This window comes from Podarcis liolepis (assembly GCF_965112155.1).
Source record: "Podarcis liolepis genome assembly, chromosome: 10".
Classification (NCBI taxonomy): domain Eukaryota; kingdom Metazoa; phylum Chordata; class Lepidosauria; order Squamata; family Lacertidae; genus Podarcis; species Podarcis liolepis.
This window is the reverse complement of record NC_139562.1, coordinates 32,309,943-32,331,819: the sequence shown is the minus strand read 5'-3', so window position 1 is coordinate 32,331,819 and position 21,877 is coordinate 32,309,943. Positions and strand designations below refer to the sequence as shown.

General features: G+C 44.9%; 1 protein-coding gene across 11 annotated transcripts in view; it reads left to right on the top strand.

The window, feature by feature from the left end:
• TCF20 (transcription factor 20) overlaps positions 1-21,877 on the top strand; it is a 201,662-nt gene that overhangs the window by 55,161 nt on the left and 124,624 nt on the right. For 5 of the 11 annotated variants that reach the window (XM_083462625.1, XM_083462631.1, XM_083462640.1 and 2 more), the window contains 2 exons: positions 15,239-15,371; positions 16,676-16,746. The exons of 5 other annotated variants lie outside the window; for them this stretch is intronic. The gene's annotated coding sequence lies outside the window, so the exon portion shown is untranslated. The remainder of the gene's footprint in view (positions 1-15,238; positions 15,372-16,675; positions 16,747-21,877) is intronic. One more of the 11 variants, XM_083462643.1, reaches the window with a different exon arrangement.

Sequence of the window (21,877 nt, the reverse complement as noted above, 5' to 3'; positions counted from 1 at the left end):
CAGTGCACAGGATCCAGCACAAAACTCAATTGTCTACCTAAAGATAACTGAGAAATCATACAGACAGATGTCCTCAAAATACTTGGTCAACTGGAGTGTCTGGTTCCTCAATAATAGGCATCACTTCTCTAAAGAGCTAAGGCAAACCTACCTGCTCAACTGCCCTTTATTTCACCAGCTTCCATTGCTCTTACTGCTCATATCCTAATTCTAACATATTAATATATTCTTCTTTTTAAAACATTAAAGTGGGGGAAAATTCTGGTGGTTTCTATTGTGGTAGTTTTACTCAGCAACAGGCGGCAATATCTTTCTTTTAGAATTTTACACATAAAAGTCTTATTAAAATCAAGACTGCAGTTCTCTTCTGTCTTACTTGGGAGTATGCCTCATTGAACTCATTGGGACTTACTTATGAGTAGACATTTATAGGTTTCCATAGTACACTTATGGTTTGTTGACAATTTTCTTGTTTATTTTTTGTAAACGACTTAGAAGTTCTATTTACAATTGAGTGGTATATAAATGTTGCTAAATACAGTGGTACCTTGGGTTACATACGCTTCAGGTTACATACGCTTCAGGTTACAGACTCCGCTAACCCAGAAATATTACCTCGGGTTAAGAACTTTGCTTCAGGATGAGAACAGAAATCGTGCTCCGGCAGTGCAGTGGCAACAGGAGGCCCCATTAGTTAAAGCGGTGCTTCAGGTTAATAACAGTTTCAGGTTAAGAACGGAATTAAGTACTTAACCCGAGGTACCACTGTAGAATAAATTAATTAACCCGTGCCTGACTGTGTGTGGGAGAAGGTTAGATAAAACAAACAGATTAAAAGAAGAAATAGGTGTATTAGCTGGGAGTTGAGAGACCTGTGGTATGTAGAAAGAAATATTATCAAAGTTGCATTGGCACACTTGACTTGAGATTGTTGTTAAGACAATTGATGATGACGATTTGAGTTGTACATATTCCCACCCCGCCTTCTTGTTGAGAAGTTAGGGCACAGAAAGAGAGACAAAAACTTTAAATGGCTTGTTCAAGCAAATTACCAGAAGAGAACCTTCACCTTCTGTAAAAAAATGTGACTTTGTGTACCAGAGACAGAAAGGCTGTTTACTATTTGGGTTGCTGTATTATTGTTGTTGTTAGTTTGCTGCGGCAAAAACAACAAGGAGTTTTGTGGCATCTTAAAGTCTAACAAATATATTGTGGTAAAAGATTTAATAGATGCACAAAGTGTTTTCCTGAGTTGGACACAGACACACACACACACACACACACACACACGGTTGGGAAGAGTAACTGTAAAATTTCTACTTGGGCCAGTCAGTGGAAGGTGGTTTGGGAGAGAGAGTACTATATTTTTGCTGTGCCATCTACAGTTGCTGTGACAGAGAGACACATATCGGACTTATTGCTGGTCAGTGGGCCAGTTTAGGTCTAACACAGGCATCCCCAAATTTGCCCTCCAGCAATGGTGACATAATAGGGAGGAGGCCATATTGCACCACCATCTTCCAGATATTACTTGGGTTCCAAGCTTTCTACTCAGTAGCTGGCTAGTACATCATTTGGTTAAGTTTTTATCCCAGGGATGGGAAATCCGTGTCCCTCCAGATGATGTTGGACTACAGCTCCCATCATCCCTGACCACTGGTCCTGTTAGCTAGGGATGATGGGAGTTGTAGTCCCAAAACAGCTGGAGGGCCGAGTTTGGGGATGCCGGGTTTAACAGGTACTTTTAAGGGCCACTGAGAGAAGAGCAAGAAAAAATAGTTTCAAGATTTTAAAGAAACGTGGGAAAATCTTCACAACTATAACTTGTGCAATGGAATAAAGAAGCTGTGTCATTTCATTAAACCCCCTTCCCCCAGCAGAGATATTTTTGATTACCTGTTGTGAACAGTTGGAGGAATCCTGTCATTACTTAGATGATGAACAAAATATCTTCTGATTAAGTGATTCGCTGTTACATTTGAGTTCCATATTACAATCCCCAAATATTTTTAGTCTCTTAAAAAAAATACACATGTGCGTGGTGATTGGGATTGGGAACACGGAGGAGGAAGTCTTAACTCTTTCTGTTCACACTGTGTGAACCCAATCCAGATGAGCCCCTGTGGAGCACTACTATTAGCCCCAGAGGATAATCAGTGCAGGGGCAAAGAGAAATCCCTCCCCACCCCTCCATACCATCAGCCCAATCCAAATTACTTTTTCTCCAATGGCTGCTTGTTGAAGAAGGAATTTATGTTGGTAGGGATAATGTGCATTTTGATGACTGGTAGGCACATGGCTCAAAGAAATCTGCCAGAAGACTTTGTAAGAATTTTGGCTACCTCAGGAAGGTGTATTTTGTGAGAACAATTTGATAACCAAGATGGGCACTCACCCTTAGGGCACCAGACAGCGTTCAGGGACTGAGGACTCATCCACACTGCGCTTGTCACATGCATGGGTCTGAGAGTTTTCTGTTTGTTCTGTGCATTCTAATCTTGGGTTTGAGCAGTTTTTCGTTTATCCCACGGCTATTTACAACTGAATCAGAACAAACATCAATCTGCAAAAAGAAAGAGTGGTGTTGGTTCTGATTCAGCTGTAAACAGCAGGCTTTCTTGGGGGGGGGGGAGGTGGAACCAGTGTGAATGAGCCCTCAGTGTTTGTTGACTGTACCGTCTGCAGTGAGCTAGGGCAAAATTAGTGAGAAATAGCTCTGGATTCTTTTCATGGCCATTGCTGGGAAAGCCTGGGAGCAGTAGGAGAATCCAGCATAAGCCACACAACTTGGCAATACGACTCACAGCATGGAAGGGGGCTTTAATTGTGCCCCTTGACCCATGCACTGTTTATCATAGGGCCAGCCTTGTTGATAATCCTGGGTCGAGCACAAAAGTAGTTATAGTTTGGAAAAGCTATGAACAGCCACTATTGCTGATAGTCTAAGTCAGCTTACCCTTTTAATAATAATAATAATAATAATAATAATAATAATAATAATAATAATATGTTCTTGGGGGCTTGTTTTCAGAGTTGCCTATGTTTCAACCGCATACTAATGGTTGTGGATAGGAATTAATATTTTGCTTACCGCGCAGTTGTACTACTCCCATTCTCTTCAGTGCATCTCTAATGCTACAATTTGGTTCATGTTTATTCAGAAGCAAGTCCCAGCCTAAGGTTGCAATCCTGTACAAACTTACTTAGGGTTAAGGCCTATTTGACTCAATGGGACTAATTTCTGAGTATATATGCATAGGATTGGGCTGCGAATGATGGATTAAGTCAGGGGCATGTGGAAATGTGGGCTCTGAGGGTGGGTGGGAATCAGAAAGGTGGGGAGCCTCCTCCCTACTTTCTTTATCTCCAATCCATGTATTCTTTTCACCCAGTATGGGAGGGAACAGTTTTTACTCCCTTTGGCTCAGTCTTTTGGGCTTTTGTCAATAACAAATGATTTTGCTGTGCCTTATTTGCATATTGTTTTTAAAGCCTCTGCATCATCCTGTTCTTTCTCCCATCCCCTCCTTTCTTCCCTCCACCGCAATAATTCTCTAGACGTTTATTTCTTCCAGCCCCCTCATAATACGTCTTTCATTTTGTTCTGATTTCCAATGCCCAGGAGCAAAGAAATGAAGAGAAATTGAGAAATAGTCTCATTCTTTTTTTCTTATCCGGGAAAGGGAATTGCAGGCAGGCAAAACTGTCAGCTTGGCAGCATGAGAGAGAGACTCCATCTCTGAAATGTGCAGAACATTGCTGTCAATCCCGAATGATCTCCTTACAGTACCACACATCACAGTTCCTTTCTTGTCAACTGTGGATGGAACTTCCCTTCAAAATATTGCTGTCATCTTCTTCTGCTTTTACAGGGTCAGAAACCAGGATTAGATGCAAGTCATAGAGCTGTCCTTTATGACAACCTCCCCACCCTCCCACACCTTTGCATTAGTGATCTATCGGTACTTCCACTAGCGGCATTGAGTTCTGTGCAACGGCAGGGAGGTAGCTTTGCTGTAGGAGTGTAGCTTGTTTTGATTTGAAAAATGAAAACGAACACCCCCAAAAATGTCAGGGGTGCTATGCAGCCTTCAAGTAAAAGAGTTAAGGATCCAGCCACCTCCAAAGGACATGTTTTTCAAAAGAAAAGAAAAATAAAAGATTCATAAAAGAATGTGGAATTGTTGAACAGAGGGGTATCCGTGTTGGTGTTTGCTAGTTTTTTAAAAGCCTATGTAAGTGATTTCACACTGGATTTTCACATTTTGGAGCATTTGGGTTCTAAAGAAGTAAAAATAAGAAGCATTTATAAAGAATTCCTTAGAATGGTGCAATCATAGGTAGAGGACAAGGAGAAGATAATTTTGTTGCCCATTATCAAAAACAACAAAAAGCAGGACTGTTTGTTTAGACATCTGGTAACTGCTTGCCAGCTTGTTAGAGATACCATTCAGTTGTACAGCCTTAAAAGTGGACCTAATTCTTGGAGGATGAAGCTGGCAAGCTGTGTGCTTCCATCTTGTCCATTGATTTAGGCAGCCAGATGTGGGCTGGCTTGAGGATGACAAATGTCTCTCGGACAGGTGGAGCAATAGTTAAACTGCTGAGAAAGCCTTATTGGAATCTACCATATTGGGTAAGTTCTAGCCCATTTCCAGTATTCACTGTTGGGGCACGGTCCTTAAAGATGTGGTTCTAACCCATGTTAAGTTTTTCCAGATGCTAGATTTTCTAAATCCATCTTAATCCAAGTTATTGCCCGGATTGGAGACTGAGATGGCCTGGTAGCACCCTAGTAGTTAATTGATTTCAGGAACTGGACAGAGGTAGTTATATCCCTGTAGGTTTTGATGGACCTCTCAGCAGCTTGCATAACCATCTATTGTACTATGCTTCTGGACCACTTGGCTGTGGGCATCATTTTATGGTGTCTCTGATCCTTCCAGAGAGTAGCTGTCAGTAGCTGGTGCTGGGGGACTTCTGCTTACCATCTTGACCATTGGCTTACAGTGTCATGAGGGACTCTTGTCCTCCATGCAGTCTCTGGGATGCAGTCTCTCCATGCAGTTGTCTGTCCCCCCATGAAGTCTCTGGGAGGGATTGCCCAGGAATGACTCGACTTACTTCTCTTTCCATGTCATTGTAGAGAGACTGTGGCGTTCTGAGATCATTAAGGGACTGCAAAACAAATGGAAGCTTAATCCAAACAATGTATAAGTACTCTTGGACAGTAGAGCTGCCAACTCAGTGGTAGTAATATAGCCTGTTTTGGATGGATTTGCAAACCGGGAACAAAGAAAGCTGCACAGATTGGTAGCATTGCTCAGTCTGTTCCAGCTAGCTGCAGCACAAATGTTTTTGCAAGTAATGTTTATTGAGCATGAATCCCCCTCCCCCATTGCTAAACAAAAAAATCAAGCAGGAACGCTATCAGTCTGTGCAGCTGTCTTTGTTCTTGGTGCCTTCCATAGCTGATTCCTCCCCCACACAAAAATCCATGTTGTTGTGCATGGGATTGTTCTCTGCCTTGAAAAACCAGATTTGCATTGGGGAAAGATGACCAGAGAAGCCAACCTGTAACCCTCCAGATGTTGTTGGACTATAGCGATTGGAGATGGCGTGAGATGTGGCCCAACAACATCTGGAAGACCGAAGGTTAGCCACACTGCCATATTGTCTTAATTGTTTTCTTTTATGCACTACTGCTGCAACCTGCCCCCTTACATCTTGCTCGTTAAAATTGTTCTCCTGGTTTGTTGATCTTTGTCTAACTTTTTCAAAACCCTCAATTTTAAAAAGAAGAAGTTTGCAGCTTGGAAGCTTTACTTCCAGTTCCCTAGGCTGAAGCAGTGGCCAGGAGCTTAGGCTGGTATACTGACTGTGCAGATTTCTGGAGGAAGCAGACCTGGGCATAGTTAGGCACACACTTATTTTTAAAGCACATATGCTGCTATTCAGTCATGTTTCCAGGGTGATTTAAATACAAATACAACAGAAGAAAAGAAGAAGATACAATAAAAAATGAAAACCACAGCAGAAGCTAAAACTATATAAACTTAGGAAAGCTGGGAGAATAGAAATGATTTTGACTGTTATCGAAAGGATAACAGTGATGCTGGCAGATTGACCTCCCTGGGGAGGGAGGAGATTCCATAAACAGGACATGGCCACTGAGAAGGCTCACTCTGTAGTTGACACTGGCCTTACCTCATATGCCTTGGTTACATGAAGATCAGATTAGTGTAATGTACTCCATATGGAACTTCCTTTGAAGAGGTTTTGGCAACTTCAGCTGCTATGAAATTCAGCTGTGAAAGTGCTGACTGGAGCTATATTTTTTTTCCAAGGATGTTACTCCATTTTTATATTGACTTCATTGGCTGTCAGTCTGTTCTGAAGGACCGTCAGAAGGCAGTCCTCTCTTTGAAGGTGTATTCTCTTGGAGGGCTTTCCAGCTTGAGTCTGCTTTAAAGGTAAGGAAGCATGAAAAAGGAGAGCAGGAACCTTGAAGCTGCCCATCCACAGTTAGCAGCACCTGGTCAGCAGGTGGAGCAGATGCACCAAGTCACCTGATGCCTTAAGAACACAAGAAGAGCCAGCTGGATCAGGCCAGTGGTCCATCTTGTCCAGTAGCCTGTTCTCACCATGGCCAACCGATGCCTGTGGGAAACCTGCAAGCAGGACCTGAGCACAAGAAAGAACATTTCTACCTGGCAGTTTGCAGCAACTCTAGTCACTTCCCCAATGTGGTAAATTATATTACATATATTTTTATTTAAATTTTGGTAATTATTTCTTGTGTCTATAAATATAAATCATGTGCAAATTGCTGTTTTATTTTGTCCTCTTTATCTGATGATGCAAACCCTTCTTTTTGACACTGCACAACTGACCATCCTAATTCAAAGTGTTGAATCGAGGCACAATTCACCTTTAAAACCCTAAACAAGTTGGGACCTGTATACTTAAAGGACTCTCTCATCTCATGCAATCCTTCGATCCCTTAGTGGGATAAGCTATTTTGTGTAACTTCCTCTCTCTTTTGTACACAGAATCACAAAGTTGGAAGGAACGCTGAGGATCATTTAGTCCCCCATTTCATGTTTGTGGAAAAGAGTGTGCTCAGAAGTGGTGCCAAGGATGTAGAACTCCTCTCCCTAGTGGTCTGCTTAGCCTCGCTCCTTTGGTCTTGAGTTGTTGACTGAAGAACTTTTAAGTTTTGTTAGCCTTTGGCTTCCCTTTAGTGCAGTGGTGGCTAACCTGTGACTCTCCATATGTTGTTGTATTATTGGGGAAGGTAACCGGGGCTGATGAGAGTTGGATTCAAGCAATATCTGGAGGACTACGGGTTCCCTACCACTTGATTTAATATGGCCTTTTTGCTTCCTTTGGTGTATGTTTTTGTTAATTATAACTTCTTGATTGTTTTGAGGTTATTGTTTTTAAGTAAGTATTTTTAATTTGCTATGAGCCACCTTGAGCACGTTGTTCAGAGTGGAAAAGTGGGGATTTAAAAATTCCCTAAACAAACAGGTAAATAAAAATAAATACCGTAAATAGATTCATTAATCATACAGAGGGGGCAATCATGGCGTGTTGTTGCTTCTTAGTTCTTTGTGTAAGGTGAAGATTTGTTGGGTGGCTAATGCTTTTGCAGATTCTGGGACTGGATGAAATATTTCTGTATATCAAAGCCACGAGGAATTCAGTTGCTCAGTAACTGGTGGGGAATTTATGCTAATAAAAAATACTGTTTGATAATATGAGAGTCATTACTATGCTATAAGAGGACAGCTGCTGGAGGCCTTAGCAGTCAGTAATGCCCTTGGGGCTTGGAGGCAATCCAGCCATCTGGGAGCAGCAATATTTGGGTGATCTAGTGCTGTGCTGGAACAGTGTGTGTGTGTGTGTGTGTGTGTGCGCGCGCGCGCGCATGCGCGCATACACCATCTATCTGGAAGAAAGTTATTTAAGTCAAATGCTGTTTTACTACAAACTGTTGGAAGGTTTTGAACAGGAAAACGAGTGAAATAATTGCACAGCACTATTCTCATATATATGTAGAAGAGAAGAAGAAGAGTTTGGATTTGATATCCTGCTTTATCACTACCCTAAGGAGTCTCAAAGTGGCTAACAATCTCCTTTCCCTTCCTCTCCCACAACAAACATTCTGTGAGGTAAGGCTGAGAGACCTCAAAGAAGTGTGACTAGCCCAAGGTCACCCAGCAGCTGCATGTGGAGGAGCGGAGACGCGAACCCTGTTCACCAGATTATGAGTCCACCGCTCTTAACCACTGCACCACACTGGTGTAGTGGAATGTAGTGTGTGTGTTCGGACACAGAATTCTGAATAGTTTGGGGAACTTTGGAACATGTAGATGAACAGAAATCACACAGCCAATAGTTTACTATGTAAATTTGGATAGTAGGCTTTCTGTTCCCACAACTAGATATTTAAAAACCATAACCTTTATGATTTAATCTTCCGATCTTTATTGGAAGGTACCGTATAAGCCTATTGAAGGCAGAAGTACTTATTTTAAAACCTAGACTTTTGTCTCTGAAATTTCTAACATTACCGCCATGCTGATTAGTTGTTGTTTCCAGCCATTGCAGTACTTTCAGGAGACTCCCAGTTTTCCGGAGATTTGCTTGTCTCCTGAGAGTCATGTCACGAGCAAAATAAATAGTCTCATATATGAATACATCAAAACTAGATTGTGATGCTATTATCTTCTTGGTTTTTGTGGATATTGATAAAAAGGCAGTGGTCTAATGAGTGCCACTCAACACTGAAGTATAATGGGAATTAGTAGATCTCTGAAGTTTGAATGTTGGCTGTTAAGTCGTGGGTTGACATAGCAGCCGGCACAGCAATTTCTTCAAGTAGCTCTTTATTATGGTAAGCTGGAATAGAACTGACTGCGAACAGCTCAGCCGGCCTGTATTTATAGGCAGCCGGCTGTCAACATTGTAACCACAACAGCCCAGAGTTCCCGCCTAAAATAACGGACGCGGACCTGAGTGAAAACTATCTACAGACCCGAGTGAAAACTATATACAGTATCCCCCTGTTGGCCCAGGGTGAAACTACACTACATAACACCCCTCCCCACCGAGATAAGGCGTTAGTTACAATCGTAATGGTTTCCTTATATACAGCACTACGCGTAATGGTTCAATTAAGCACAAAAGCATATCGGTTACATTTCCCATACTTAGACCAACAGTGATACCTGTCCAACAACATAGTCCTTTAAATAAGTTGGGCGCTTGGAAACTCTGCCAGACCGCCGGGGACTGGTAGCCAAGTCCGGAGGGCCACACAGTTCTCGCTGAGGCTGTGGTGCGACCCTAGGTGGTGTTGGAACCAACTCCCCTGGATCCGCTGCTGTGGGTGGAGCCTCCGCAAGTGGAGTGGTCTGAGTCTGTTCTGAAACGGCTTTGTTCGGCTCCACGCTGGCAGTTTGCGAGGGAGGTGTAGGTGGGGCCTCGCCATCTGTACGTGTCTCTTCTGGAGCCGCAAGCACAGTTGGGGGCACCTCGGTAGTGTCCAAGTCCCCAACCCTGCGCCTAAGCTGGTCTATGTGCCGTCGCCACAAGCGTCCGTCTTCGAGTGCCACCTGGTACGAGCGAGGTCCAGTGACTCCCACTACTGTGGCTGGCACCCAAGGGATGTCCCCCACATAGTTCCGGGCAAAGACCTGGTTTCCTGGGACAAATGACCGTGGTGCGTTGGCACAGCCTGGGGGTTCAGCCACGGCAAAGTCTGGGTGTAGCCGGTCGAGCGGTGACCTGAGGCGGCGGCCCATAAGCAGTTCAGCAGGACTCCTCCCTGTGGCCGCATGAGGGGTGATGTGTTGCACGAACAAGTATTCGGCGACCCGCTCATGCCAGTCTCCCCGGTCCAGGCGCGCCAGTGCCTCTTTTGTCGAGCGCACCATTCTTTCCGCTTGCCCGTTGCTGGATGGATGAAAGGGTGCCGTTAGGGCATGGCGGATGCCCAGTCCCAAAAGATACCGCTCAAACGTGCCTGACGTGAACTGCGGTCCGTTGTCAGAGACAAGGACATCAGGACACCCATGCGTTGCAAACAGGCCTCGCAGCACCCGGATGACAGCTTCGGTAGTGGTGGAGGGCATCAGGGCGACCTCCAGCCATTTGGAATAGGCGTCCACCACTACCATAAAGGTCCAGCCGTGAAAGGGGCCAGCCAGATCGATGTGCACCCTCGACCAGGGTGTCTTTGGCGTCTCCCAGGTGTGTCCCTTAGCTGCCGGTGGTGCAGGCCTCGACTCCTGGCACGCTTGACAGGCGGACACCCAGGCAGTGATGGCATCGTCCATATTAGGCCACCAGACGTAACACCGAGCCAACGCCTTCATTTTGACAATTCCCGGGTGGCCAACGTGCAGAGCCTCCAGGACGCGCTGACGGAGTCCCTGGGGAATCACGATGCGGTCTCCCCACAGCAGGCAGCCGCGATGAGCTGAGAGTTCATGTTGTCTGGTTGCGAAGGGCTGGAACTCCGATGCAAAAGGCCCTTGTGGCCACCCCCTCCACACCCAGTTGAGCACCCGGCTGATGGTGCGATCCTGGGCAGATGCGGAGGCCACAGTGGCAGCCGATACAGGCGCTGCCGGAAGATCCTCAATCAGAAGGAGCGATGAAGCTGGAGCCGGGTCTTCCACAAATGCTGGAAGAGGGCAACGGCTGAGGGCGTCGGCATGGCCCATCGATTTCCCCGGGCGATGGATGAGCCGGTAGTGGTAGGCAGCCAGGAAAACAGTCCATCGCAGCATGCGTGGTGAGAGGACCGGTGGAGTTGGACGATCACCGGCGAGGAGGCCCAGGAGTGGCTTGTGGTCAGTGATGAGGTCAAAAGTCCTGCCATAGAGGTATTCATGGAACCTCTTCACTCCAGCCACAAGTGCCAATGCCTCCTTGTCGAGCTGGCTGTAATTCCGTTCCGTCGGAGATAGTGTCCTGGAAAAGTAGGCGAGCGGTGCTTCTCTTCCATCTGGAAAACGGTGACTAAGGACAGCACCGATGCCAAAAGGTGAGGCGTCGCAGGCAAGGACCAGCGGCCTGGATTCACTGTACTGTACCAGCACACTGTCTGAAGAAAGGAGAGCCTTGACCGCGTTGAAGGCCGCCGTCTCCCGATGACCCCAGGCCCAAGGCGTCTTAGTGCTAAGGAGTCGGTGAAGAGGCTCAGCCACTGTGGCTTTGTGGGGCAGGAACATGTTATAAAAGTTCAGCAGCCCCAGGAATGCCTGCAACTCCGTTTTGTTCTTTGGGGTGGGGGCCTGCTGGATAGCGCGGATCTTGGATGTGGTTGGATGAAGACCGGAGGCATCGATAAGATAGCCCAGGAACTCTACCTGTGGAACGGCGATCTGGCACTTCTCCCTCTTTACCTTGAGCCCGGCCTCCTGGAACCTGGTCAGCACGGCACGGAGGCGCTCGAACAGCTGCTGGTGTGAGTCTGCAGACACCAAGACGTCATCAAAATATGGTACCACGCCCGGAAGCCCTTGCAGGAGACGCTCCATAAGGCTTTGGAAGATGCCAGGAGCCACACTCACCCCGAACTGCAACCGGCGGCAACGGAATGCCCCCCGGTGGGTGATGATCGTCTGGGCTTCAGCAGTGGTATCATCGACTGGCAGTTGTTGATAGGCTTGGGCAAGGTCCAGCTTAGCGAAGACCTTACCCTCACCCAGGGAATGCAGCAGGTGTTGGACAACAGGAACCGGATAAGCGTGCTGCTGAAGTGCCTTGTTGATCGTGCACTTGTAGTCAGCGCAGATTCTCACCGACCCATCTGGCTTGACAGGCGTGACGATGGGGGTTTCCCACTTTGCGTGGTCAACCGGCTCCAAAACTCCTTGGGCGATCAGTTTGTCCAGTTGTTCGTCCACCTTAGCCTTGAGAGCAAAGGGAACCCGGCGTGGCTTTAGCTTGATGGGGGCGACTTGTGGATCAAGGCTAAAGGAGATGGGCGTACCTGTATATTGGCCCAAGGTGCCGTCAAAAACCTCGGCAAAGTCTTTGACCAGACCCTCAGTCTCTGCGTTAGAGATGCAGTTGATGCCGGTGACTTCCAGGCCGAGGGCATCAAACCAGTCTAGCCCTAGGAGGCTTGGCCGCTGACCTTCGACCACCACCAACCGGAGCAGGCCCGAAAAATCCTTGAAGGCGATCCGGAACCGGCCAACGCCTACCACGGGAATGTCGTTTCCCTGGTAGTCTCTCAGGTGTACGCGGTGAGAGTCGAGTTGCCTTTTGGACACTCTGGGTACCAGTCTTTTAATGGTGCTCCATGACACGATGGACAGGGCAGACCCGGTGTCGATCTCCATGTCACATGGAGCTCCTTCAATGAGCACCGTGACGTTCAGCTTGCGTCGCGTAGGCGAGTCGGTTTGGCCAATCGTGGTTCCAGACGGGCAGCGGCAGTTGGTGAGAGCGAAACAACTTTCCTTGGCAGACTGGAGTGAAGACTTGGACTTGCGAGTCGATGAAGGGGGGGTGTCAGACGGAGCCGATCGGCAGACCTTAGCGATGTGGCCCCTTCTGGAACACTTCCTACAGATGGCGTCTCTGAATCGACACTTGGCACGGGAATGGTTGCCTCCGCAGCCAGCACATTCCGGTTGGCCCTTGGACTTCTGTTGGAACTTCCTGCGCTCCCGCTTTGTCTGGTGCACGTCATCGTCTTCACTGGAGGATGCCTCCTCACTGCTGCCTCTTCATGATGCACCGGAACTGGCTCCCTAGCAAGACGCGGGCTGCTGGACTTGCGGATCTCCTGGGCGGAGCGTTCAGCAGCTTCTGAGGCCACAGCCTCCTCAATGGCTTTCTGTAGCGTGAGGTCTGGCTTGGCTAGGAGGCGCCGTTGCAGATGGATGTCCCGGACCCCGCAGACGATTCGATCCATCAGGGCATCGTCTAAGTCTCGGAACTCACAGTGCATTGCAGCCTGTCGCAGGGCGGTGGTGTAGTTGTTGATTGACTCCCCCTCTGCCTGGTTCCGGTGGTAGAACGCATGGCGGGCAGCAATCTTGGACGGCTTTGGTGCGTAGTGGTTGCGGAGCTTCTCTTGGATCGTGTCCCATGGTGTTGCCTGAACTGCTTCAGGCGCAACCAACGCTCGGGCCGTCTCAAACACCTCAGGCCCACAGAGGCTGAGGAATAGGCCCCGCTTCCGATCCTTTGATACTGCTGTCAGCTCGTTGGCTTGGAGGTAGCAGTCGAACCGAGCGAGGTAGGAGTCCCATGATTCAGAGGCTGGCGCAAACGGCGGTAGAGGCACAAGTGAAGCCATGATTCCGATGCCGGCGTGAAGGGCGATGGATGGAACACAGTGCTCTAGCCAGAACAGTCAGCTCTGAATTGGTTCTGCCCAGTGATTTCGCTCTGTGATTCAGCTCAGTGATTCAGCTCAGTTCAGAGGCTGGCCGCATCTGGCTGTGCTCTGATGTCCATCTATCCCATCCTCGTCGCCAGTGTTAAGTCGTGGGTTGACATAGCAGCCGGCACAGCGATTTCTTCAAGTAGCTCTTTATTATGGTAAGCTGGAATAGAACTGACTGCGAACAGCTCAGCCGGCCTGTATTTATAGGCAGCCGGCTGTCAACATTGTAACCACAACAGCCCAGAGTTCCCGCCTAAAATAACGGACGCGGACCTGAGTGAAAACTATCTACAGACCTGAGTGAAAACTATATACAGTATCCCCCTGTTGGCCCAGGGTGAAACTACACTACATAACATTGGCAAATTTCTATCACCCATGATGTCCTCTCACTTTGATTGATCAGTTAAATGTCATTTTTTCTTTGGTTGTACAACCAAGACATGGCAAGTCAGAGACCTCCATAGGCAAAACAGAAATACTTCTTCATTCATCTCACTTAAAAAAAAATAAAAAAATAAAAAGGGAAATGCACAATATAGCTCTTTTGAAAATTCTTCTGTGTCATATCCAGAAGGGATAATAAGGTCTTCGGTGTGGGAGGGTTCACTTCTACCAATTCCCTGCTCTCTGTAATGGGATAGAATTTGCTCATATTCACACCAGTAAGCTGCAATAAAAGGTGACCCAGAGATCCTGAAGCAGAGATATAGAGGTGGCTTATCATTTGGCCCGAGATGACATCACAGCTTCCTAGCTGATGATGGTCGAATGTTGAACTTGGTAGATGCCACTTCAGATTCCAGCTCAGCCGTGATCTTACAGAGTGGCCTTGAAAAATATGTACTTGAACAAACAAACCCTGGTTACCTGAAAAACTGAAATCCATCTTGCATGTTTGCTGTGAGGATTAATAAGTAGGACTGTAAGCCACAATCAAATGCTAAGGTGATGGTGATATTACAGTTCAGTGCTTTTGAAAAGGGGCAGAATTATTCAGCATAAACCTATACATGTTTACTTAGTTTCAGTAAATGAGTGAGTTAGTTTCATGTGAGTGAGTTTAGGATGGTAGTTGTCACACATTTCTTGATTGTCAGTCGTTTATTGTGCAGGAACACTGAGCATTGCAGCCTCCATATCATGTTGGGACTTCAGCCAGGAGTATGTGTGTGTGGATCAGATCCTTCCAAAGTTGTTTTCTCACAGGTTGATTGTCCTTCCTGGGTTATATAGAGGCCCAGTTTGCACACAGCAGGAAGCTGAACAATAGCAAAGATTGTGGCTGCTTTGCATCCCCGCCCTCCTGCCCTGTCCTCCTGCTACCCAAAGCCAAGCCATGGACTGGCTTAGGTCTGAACCTGACTTGTGGTTTCCTTATTAAACCACAAAGCTGAGTTTGGTCAAAACTTTAAGCCCAACCATGGCTTGGCTCTGGGTAGCACATTAGGAGGATGGGGTGGGGAAAGAGCACAGCATTCATTTTTTATTTGCCTCCCCAAATCTGATTTGGAGGGCGGGGGAACCTGCAGAATAAATTTAGGGAGTGCATGAGGGAGGAGGGGCAGAAGTCACACTGGGCAAGTGTGAATCCTTGTGCTGACTAGATTCTTACTTAGCGCTAGCCCCTTACTTCAAGACCTTACCAGTGCAAGATCCTGAATTGCTTCAAAAATTATAAAATAACACGACATGGTACTGCTGGCATTCTCTTTCCTCTCTCATCACCCCTAATATTTTTACACTGCGTGCTGTTCTGGATGGGGGTCTATTTTGTGGCCTGTCCAGCTGTCCATTTCAATATCATGTTTCTTACAGGGGCTGTTGGCAGATGATAAGGAGGAATTGACAGGACAGTACCTTAGAAGAAATCCTGTATAACTGGACCACAAGAGGAATGTGGTATTAGCAATCATCAATTAGTTCCAGAGTTATAACCTAAGACATGAAGGTTTGTGCCCCCCATAAATCATTATTGCAGATGTGATATGATTGCATCTGCAACATTTGGCAGTGGGGAGGGATTGGTGTGTGCAATGCAGTGTCATGTTATGTCTGTCAACACTATTTCATTAGCAGCTCTTTCATAGTACCGGTCCTTTTGTGGGCAGATACACACTTCAAGAGGCAGATGAGTTTCCTGCATGCCTCCTTATGGATTAGCAGCAAACTCCGCTGTGTAAAATGTCAGTCAGCCCTGACATCAGCCAGTTCATACATGCACATCAATTACTTTTTTATTACTAGATTATTCTGGGTTTGATGACTGGCAACAGTTATCTAACTGACTCAGTTAGAAGTTTTCTATTTGAGGTCATATGGGATGATACGGAAATTCTATGCTGTTCTTTCTCTGATGGCTCATTCACACAAACCTTGTAGGCGGCGCTTCCCTATCACCTCAGATGTGAAACTTTGAAAGGAGTCAATTCACATATTCAATTGCCATTCATTGAGTGAGAGGAAAGTGATTAGTGATAAAGCAATGATACTTCGCTTGTCCATTATTGTGCATTTGTGAACCAGACCTAAAGTAAGGCTGTGTTTATGCTTCCCTTTACTGTGCACTCACTGTATTTCCAGTCTTGGGTTTTTCATCCATGTTCACATGACACTATCCAAAATGCTTATGTATCCTGTACTTCATTATAAATTACACCTGTTTGATGTTATTTCTCAAATCAGCTTCACACCAACTGGAATCCTTAAGACTACATGTGCACACCTTTGCTTAGGGTAAATGCATCCCCCTTCCCTTATAGAATCATAGAGTTGGAAGGGACCAAAGGGTCATCTAGTCTAACCCCCTGCAATGCCCCTTGGTGTGTACACAAACAGAAACAAATCCGGCATTAATTTGACACAAAAGTACAGTATAGCATTTACCAAAAAGCCCATTTGTGCTGGAAATTCTGTCTCTTACAGAACATGAACTTCCATATACTCTGGAGAGAAGCAGTAGTAACACATCCAAAGGAGTGTTATGCCTTGTCTGTAAAGAAGAGGGAGGGAGGGAGGATCTGTTAGAATCTTAATCTGAAAGCAGCTACTGCAGCTACAAACAAAATGCTAAGATTTTTATTTGATTAAAGAATAAGTGAATAAGTAAAAAGTAATTTCAAGTTTTATTTTACTCAGTACTAATTCTTTCTGAAGTATGCAGTCACAAACTAAAAATAACCTAATCTCTTTGTGTTTAAAAGTAAGTATAATTTTCCTGCATAACTAGCTACTTTTTCTTGTACTTGTGCCTAGGTTGACCTTTGAATGATATTACCAACAGAGGACAGCGCCAGTGTTGCCTTTCCAGGGTCTTCAAAAGCTATGTAAATTATGAATAATGTGTTAAATTAGCATACCTCCTTTGTGTAACATCTAACTGCTCTCTCTCTCTCTCTCTCCCCCCCCCCCCCGTATTTTAGAAGGTGTCATTTTTGTGTATCTAGCTTCCATTTCATACCATCCCAGGCAGGAAAAGAGGGATGGAGTGAAAGGAAGATTAACTAGATGCAAAAGAAAAAGAAAGGGACAAGAAGAAAAAGAGCCTAGTTTTGTATGATATATAGTTAATGTAAGTTCAAAGAAGACCTGCTCCTATTGTAAGACAAGAGGTGTGGAACATCTTTACACTCCCTTATGCCTGAAGCATGTCTTCCTTCACTTGCTTTTAGTTGCAGTAACAGAGCAATTCTGGTGTTCATGTCTGCCAGGAAGCCACACCTGCTGAATTAGAAGTTCTGTTCCAATTTCAGATACAGTACTTGGGAAAAGATTGTTGTTACATAAGGAGGAAGAAGAAGGAAGAATTTGGCACTTGCTCAAGTGTAATCTTTGTTCCCTTAAGAAATGTCCCAAAGATGAACTGTAACATTCAGAAAAGGCTCTACAGCAGATATGGGAAACTTGTGGCCTCCTAGATGGTCTCAGATTCCAACTCACGTTAGTTCTAAGCAGCAAGGTCGGGGATGGCAGGAACTGTGGTCCTGCAACATCTAGAAGGCCGCAGATTCCCCATCCCTGCTCAGTGTAACTCAGATTTAGGCCTGCTCCCACAACACTCTTCATAATTCTAACTAAATTGCTAGTTGTTGGATCTAGTGCCATCCTCAGTATTGTATTTCAACCTCAACTCATACACTTGCTGTTGCATGTTCTGCGTTTCTTTAAAAAAAATAATCCACAAGGGCTAGAAAGACGGTTGAAAATGAAAAGTTAGAATAGGAATGGGAAGCTTGTGGCCTTCCAGATGTTTTTGGAGTCCAGCTTCTGTCATCTCCAGCCCACTTGGCCAATGGTCATAGATGATGGGAATTGTAGTCCAACATCATCTGGAGGGACACAGTTTTCCCATTTATGGGCTACAAACTTAACCAAATGATGTACTAGCCAGCTACTGAGTAGAACACTTCGAACCCAATAATATCTGGAAGATGGTGGTGCAATATGGCCTCCTCCCTATTTTGTCAGCATTGTAGGAGTTGTGATGGGAGAAAATATTTTTTTCTGTTTTTTATATTCCCTCCCTTTTTCTTCTCCCCCGAGAGTATTCCTCTTAGTAGGCTAGCGTGAAGAAGCGGGCCTAAAAGGGGAGAAAATGGAATTAACTATCTACCAATAAACATGTCCAAGTTTATTTCATTATTATGACTTTCATGTATGTTGGGGACCTTGGGATGGTTCACACAATTATAACCCCATAAGGATAATGGTGCACCAAGGGAATTATTAAGTATTAAAGCTCATGTTAAAATATCTGACACAGCCTAATCTTATACATGTTTATTTGGAAGTAAATCCCAGTTTCCATTAGGTTTTGTTTTCAAGCAAACCTGCAGAGTATTGTGGTCTCAGGCTGCAGTCCTATGCACATTTGCTCTCAAATAAATCCCATTAAACTTCACAGTAAATATGCATAAGATTAGGTTGCACATCTTATTAGATTGTTTTACGTAGATTCATAGCATTGCAGAGTTGGGTCATCTGGTCCAACCCCCTGCAATACTGGAATATCAACACGCGGTCCCCATCCAAATTGAAACCATCCCAGACCCTGCTTAGCTTTACAAATGTGCTAGCTGTTTTATTGCTGCACCACGGAATACATCACCATAGGCAAGGGTTTCTAGAGAAAAGACTATCAACCACTTCTGAATTTTCAGAGATGGGCCAGTATGGCTTCATAGATCTTGGGCTCTGCATGCTGCATACACCCCTTAGCCTCTGCCAATGCCTGTATTCAACCATGTTTAGGTACAATCCTTGAGAAATTCCAGAAGGTGTTTAATTATGCTTAAGCAGAGGAGGCAAACACCCTTTTGCTCCTTGTGTCTCTTTATTTGGAAGGATTTCATTAAAAAATCAACCTCAAAGCAGAGTTCTTCAGGTGGGCTTATAAAGGTTCCTTTCTCAACCGTGGTGTGCATGCGCTTGCATGCATGAACACATGCACATGTACACATATGCTTGGTTTTAGCAATAATTGAATTTTAGCTCAGGTTATTGTTATCTGAATACAGATAAAGCATCTGAAAAATGTTAATTAAAATGCCTGTCACCACTTCATCTCTGTACTATACAGATATTTGCCACACTTCACTTGGTTTGTGCACAGTCTCCCACACTTAAACGATAATAAACATTCTTTTTTCTAAGGTAAAAAAACACCCTGAAATTTAGGAAAGATTTCAGCCGCAAACAATCGTATTTGCTACCTTCCTCTGCTTGAAGATGACATTTCAGGGGCCTTTTATTGTTTCAGTGCTTTGTTTTAATGTTAAAGCAGCAGTCCTATACTTGAAACATATACATAACCCTGTATATATGTAGAACTGCAGCCCAATTGCTCAAATTTTACCCTTCTTTTTGCATTCATGAAAGCTCTGTGAGATATCTTTGAGAATCTCATGTGTCATAACATGCCTCCCTGAGATAGGGTTGAAGAAAGCAGAGTAGCAATGCTGTCCTTTGAAAACTGGGAGAGTTAGCAACAAGGCATGAAGAGTATAGAGCATGAATACTTTATACAGCACAGAGACATCTTCCTGGATTCATGGTGATGAAAGCTCTCGTAAGCAGACCTAGTGGCTGGCTTTTTAAAGGATTGAAACACATTCTGGTAAATAACAGCATACTGAATAAGACTAGGAATGGGCATATCTGACAATTTTGATTTCTCTCAGTTTTTCATTTTTCCAGTCCTCAATTCTCCACATTTTCCCATATGTTTGTGATTTTTTGAAGTCCTCATGATAATTCACTAGCATTTTACTGCAAATTTCTCCCAATATACACCTTTTGCATGCACTTTCCCCCAACATCACAGAATCACAGACTTGGTAGAGCTGGAAGAGACCACAAAGGTCATCTAGTTCAACCCTCTGCAATGCAGGAATCTTTCACCCAACATGCAATTTTCACAAATACATGCCTCTTTGTGCCCATTTACCCTAGCATATGAATTACACTGCAAATATGTGCAGCTTTTGAAGGATAGCTATGTTTTGGTTTGCATACTGCTTTGGAAAGTGCAAATTAGGTAGGTTCACCTTTAACAAAATCAAATTTCTGCTCCATCTCTAAGCAAGACCAATAAACTTGGGTTGTTAGGTCCAGATTTTGAGAAGCTCCTGTGTCTTTAACTGTTACATTGAAGGAAGAAAACTCACCATGCAACTTCTTTTATCATTGTAGTACTGTGGTGGGGAGAATCGCATCTTGTGAATTTTCACCTCTGCACAACTCCTAAAAGCAAACAAACAAACAAACAAAAAAAACCACTTTGGGATTTCATTGTCTTAAAGGACCCCTGACCATTAGGTCCAGTCGTGACTGCATCTGGGGTTGCGGCACTCATCTCGCTTTATTGGCCGAGGGAGCCGGCGTACAGCTTCCGGGTCATGTGGCCGGCATGACTAAGCTGCTTCTGGCGAACCAGAGCAGCGCACAGAAACGCCGTTTATTGTCTTAGGTGTACTTAAAATTGCATAGTCAACTGATGCAGATTTCCTCAGATTGGTGAGGCAATGGTGGGATAAGAGTTTCTGCCTATCAGGCTGCTGTGAAAGACTCTCATATGTCATGACAAAAAACTACAAAGGGGTGGATAAACTGTATCAGCAAAATAGTTCATTCCCCTACCCTAGTTTCCTCTTCACCATTTGACCATGGGTATTAAGCTTGCTGGTTGCAGCAAGGCAATCTGTACCACATAACAAGATGAAGCACTTGCTTTGAGCAGGAGACTGCCACATAATACAGTGGTGCCCCGCAAGACGAATGCCTCGCAAGACGGAAAACCCGCTAGATGAAAGGGTTTTCCGTTTTTGAGCTGCTTCGCAAGACGATTTTCCCTATGGGCTTGCTTTGCAAGATGAAAACGTCTTGCAAGTGTTCTGATTTCCCCCCGCTCCCCCCCTTTTTCTAAGCCGCTAATAGCCTTTTAGCCGCTAATCCGCTAATCCTTTAATAGCCGCTAAGCCTTTAATAGCCGCTAAACCGCTAATAGCGCTAATCCGCTAAGCCGCTAATAGGGTTGCTTCGCAAGACGAAAAAACTGCTAGACGAAGAGACTCGAGGAACGGATTAATTTCGTCTTGTGAGGCACCACTGTCCCATTTTTTGGCCAGCCATCTCCACCTCTGTACAACTTTTAAAATAATGAACTCCAGTCAATTTAACATTGTGACAATATATGCAGTAGCTACAGGGTTATGTGGACTTCACTTCTACTAGGGCTTTCTTAAAGCACCCTCCTAATAATACTGGAAACTACGGTAGCTTGTTAAGGATCCTGGGAATTGTAGTTCTTTGAGGGTTCCCAGGGTTCCTTTTTTGGGGGGGGTGTGCTTAAATGAATGTAGTGCACACAATCTCCTATTAACACCGTGGCGAGAGGGGATTCTGGAATGCTATGTTTTATGTTTCTGTCTGCTCCTATGATCTATGTTGGAATTTCTGTTTAGTACCTAGTACTGCCTCTCTCGTTTCTTAAAATGGTGAGATTTTATGCATCGCACACCCTAAATTTTAGTGCCCCTTTCTTTGAGGTTCTGTTCCTAATATTTCTTCAAAGGACTAGATTTACTATTGAATTGTTCTTATCAAACAATTACATATATAAAGGATAGGTTTGTGTGCGTGTGTAGTTGCTGTATATGAGCCTCAGTTGGTTAGGTGGAAAAAAATTGAGTAAATTATATATTGAACTGCTAACTGGTGTGGAGGCCTTGCGGTTTCCATGGTAACTGGGCTGGAAATAGCTCCATGTGACATCAGAATGGCACAGGTATAGTCAGATCCAGCTTTTTCTACCACCCCCAGCTAGTGAGCGCAGTAGGTACAGATATCACACGTGATTAGCAAATAGTAATATGCTAAGAATTTCAATTAAAGTATGTAAATATTCAAACAACCTGGGGTGACTTCTTATCTCTTGTTAGTAAATTAGAAGAGTTCATC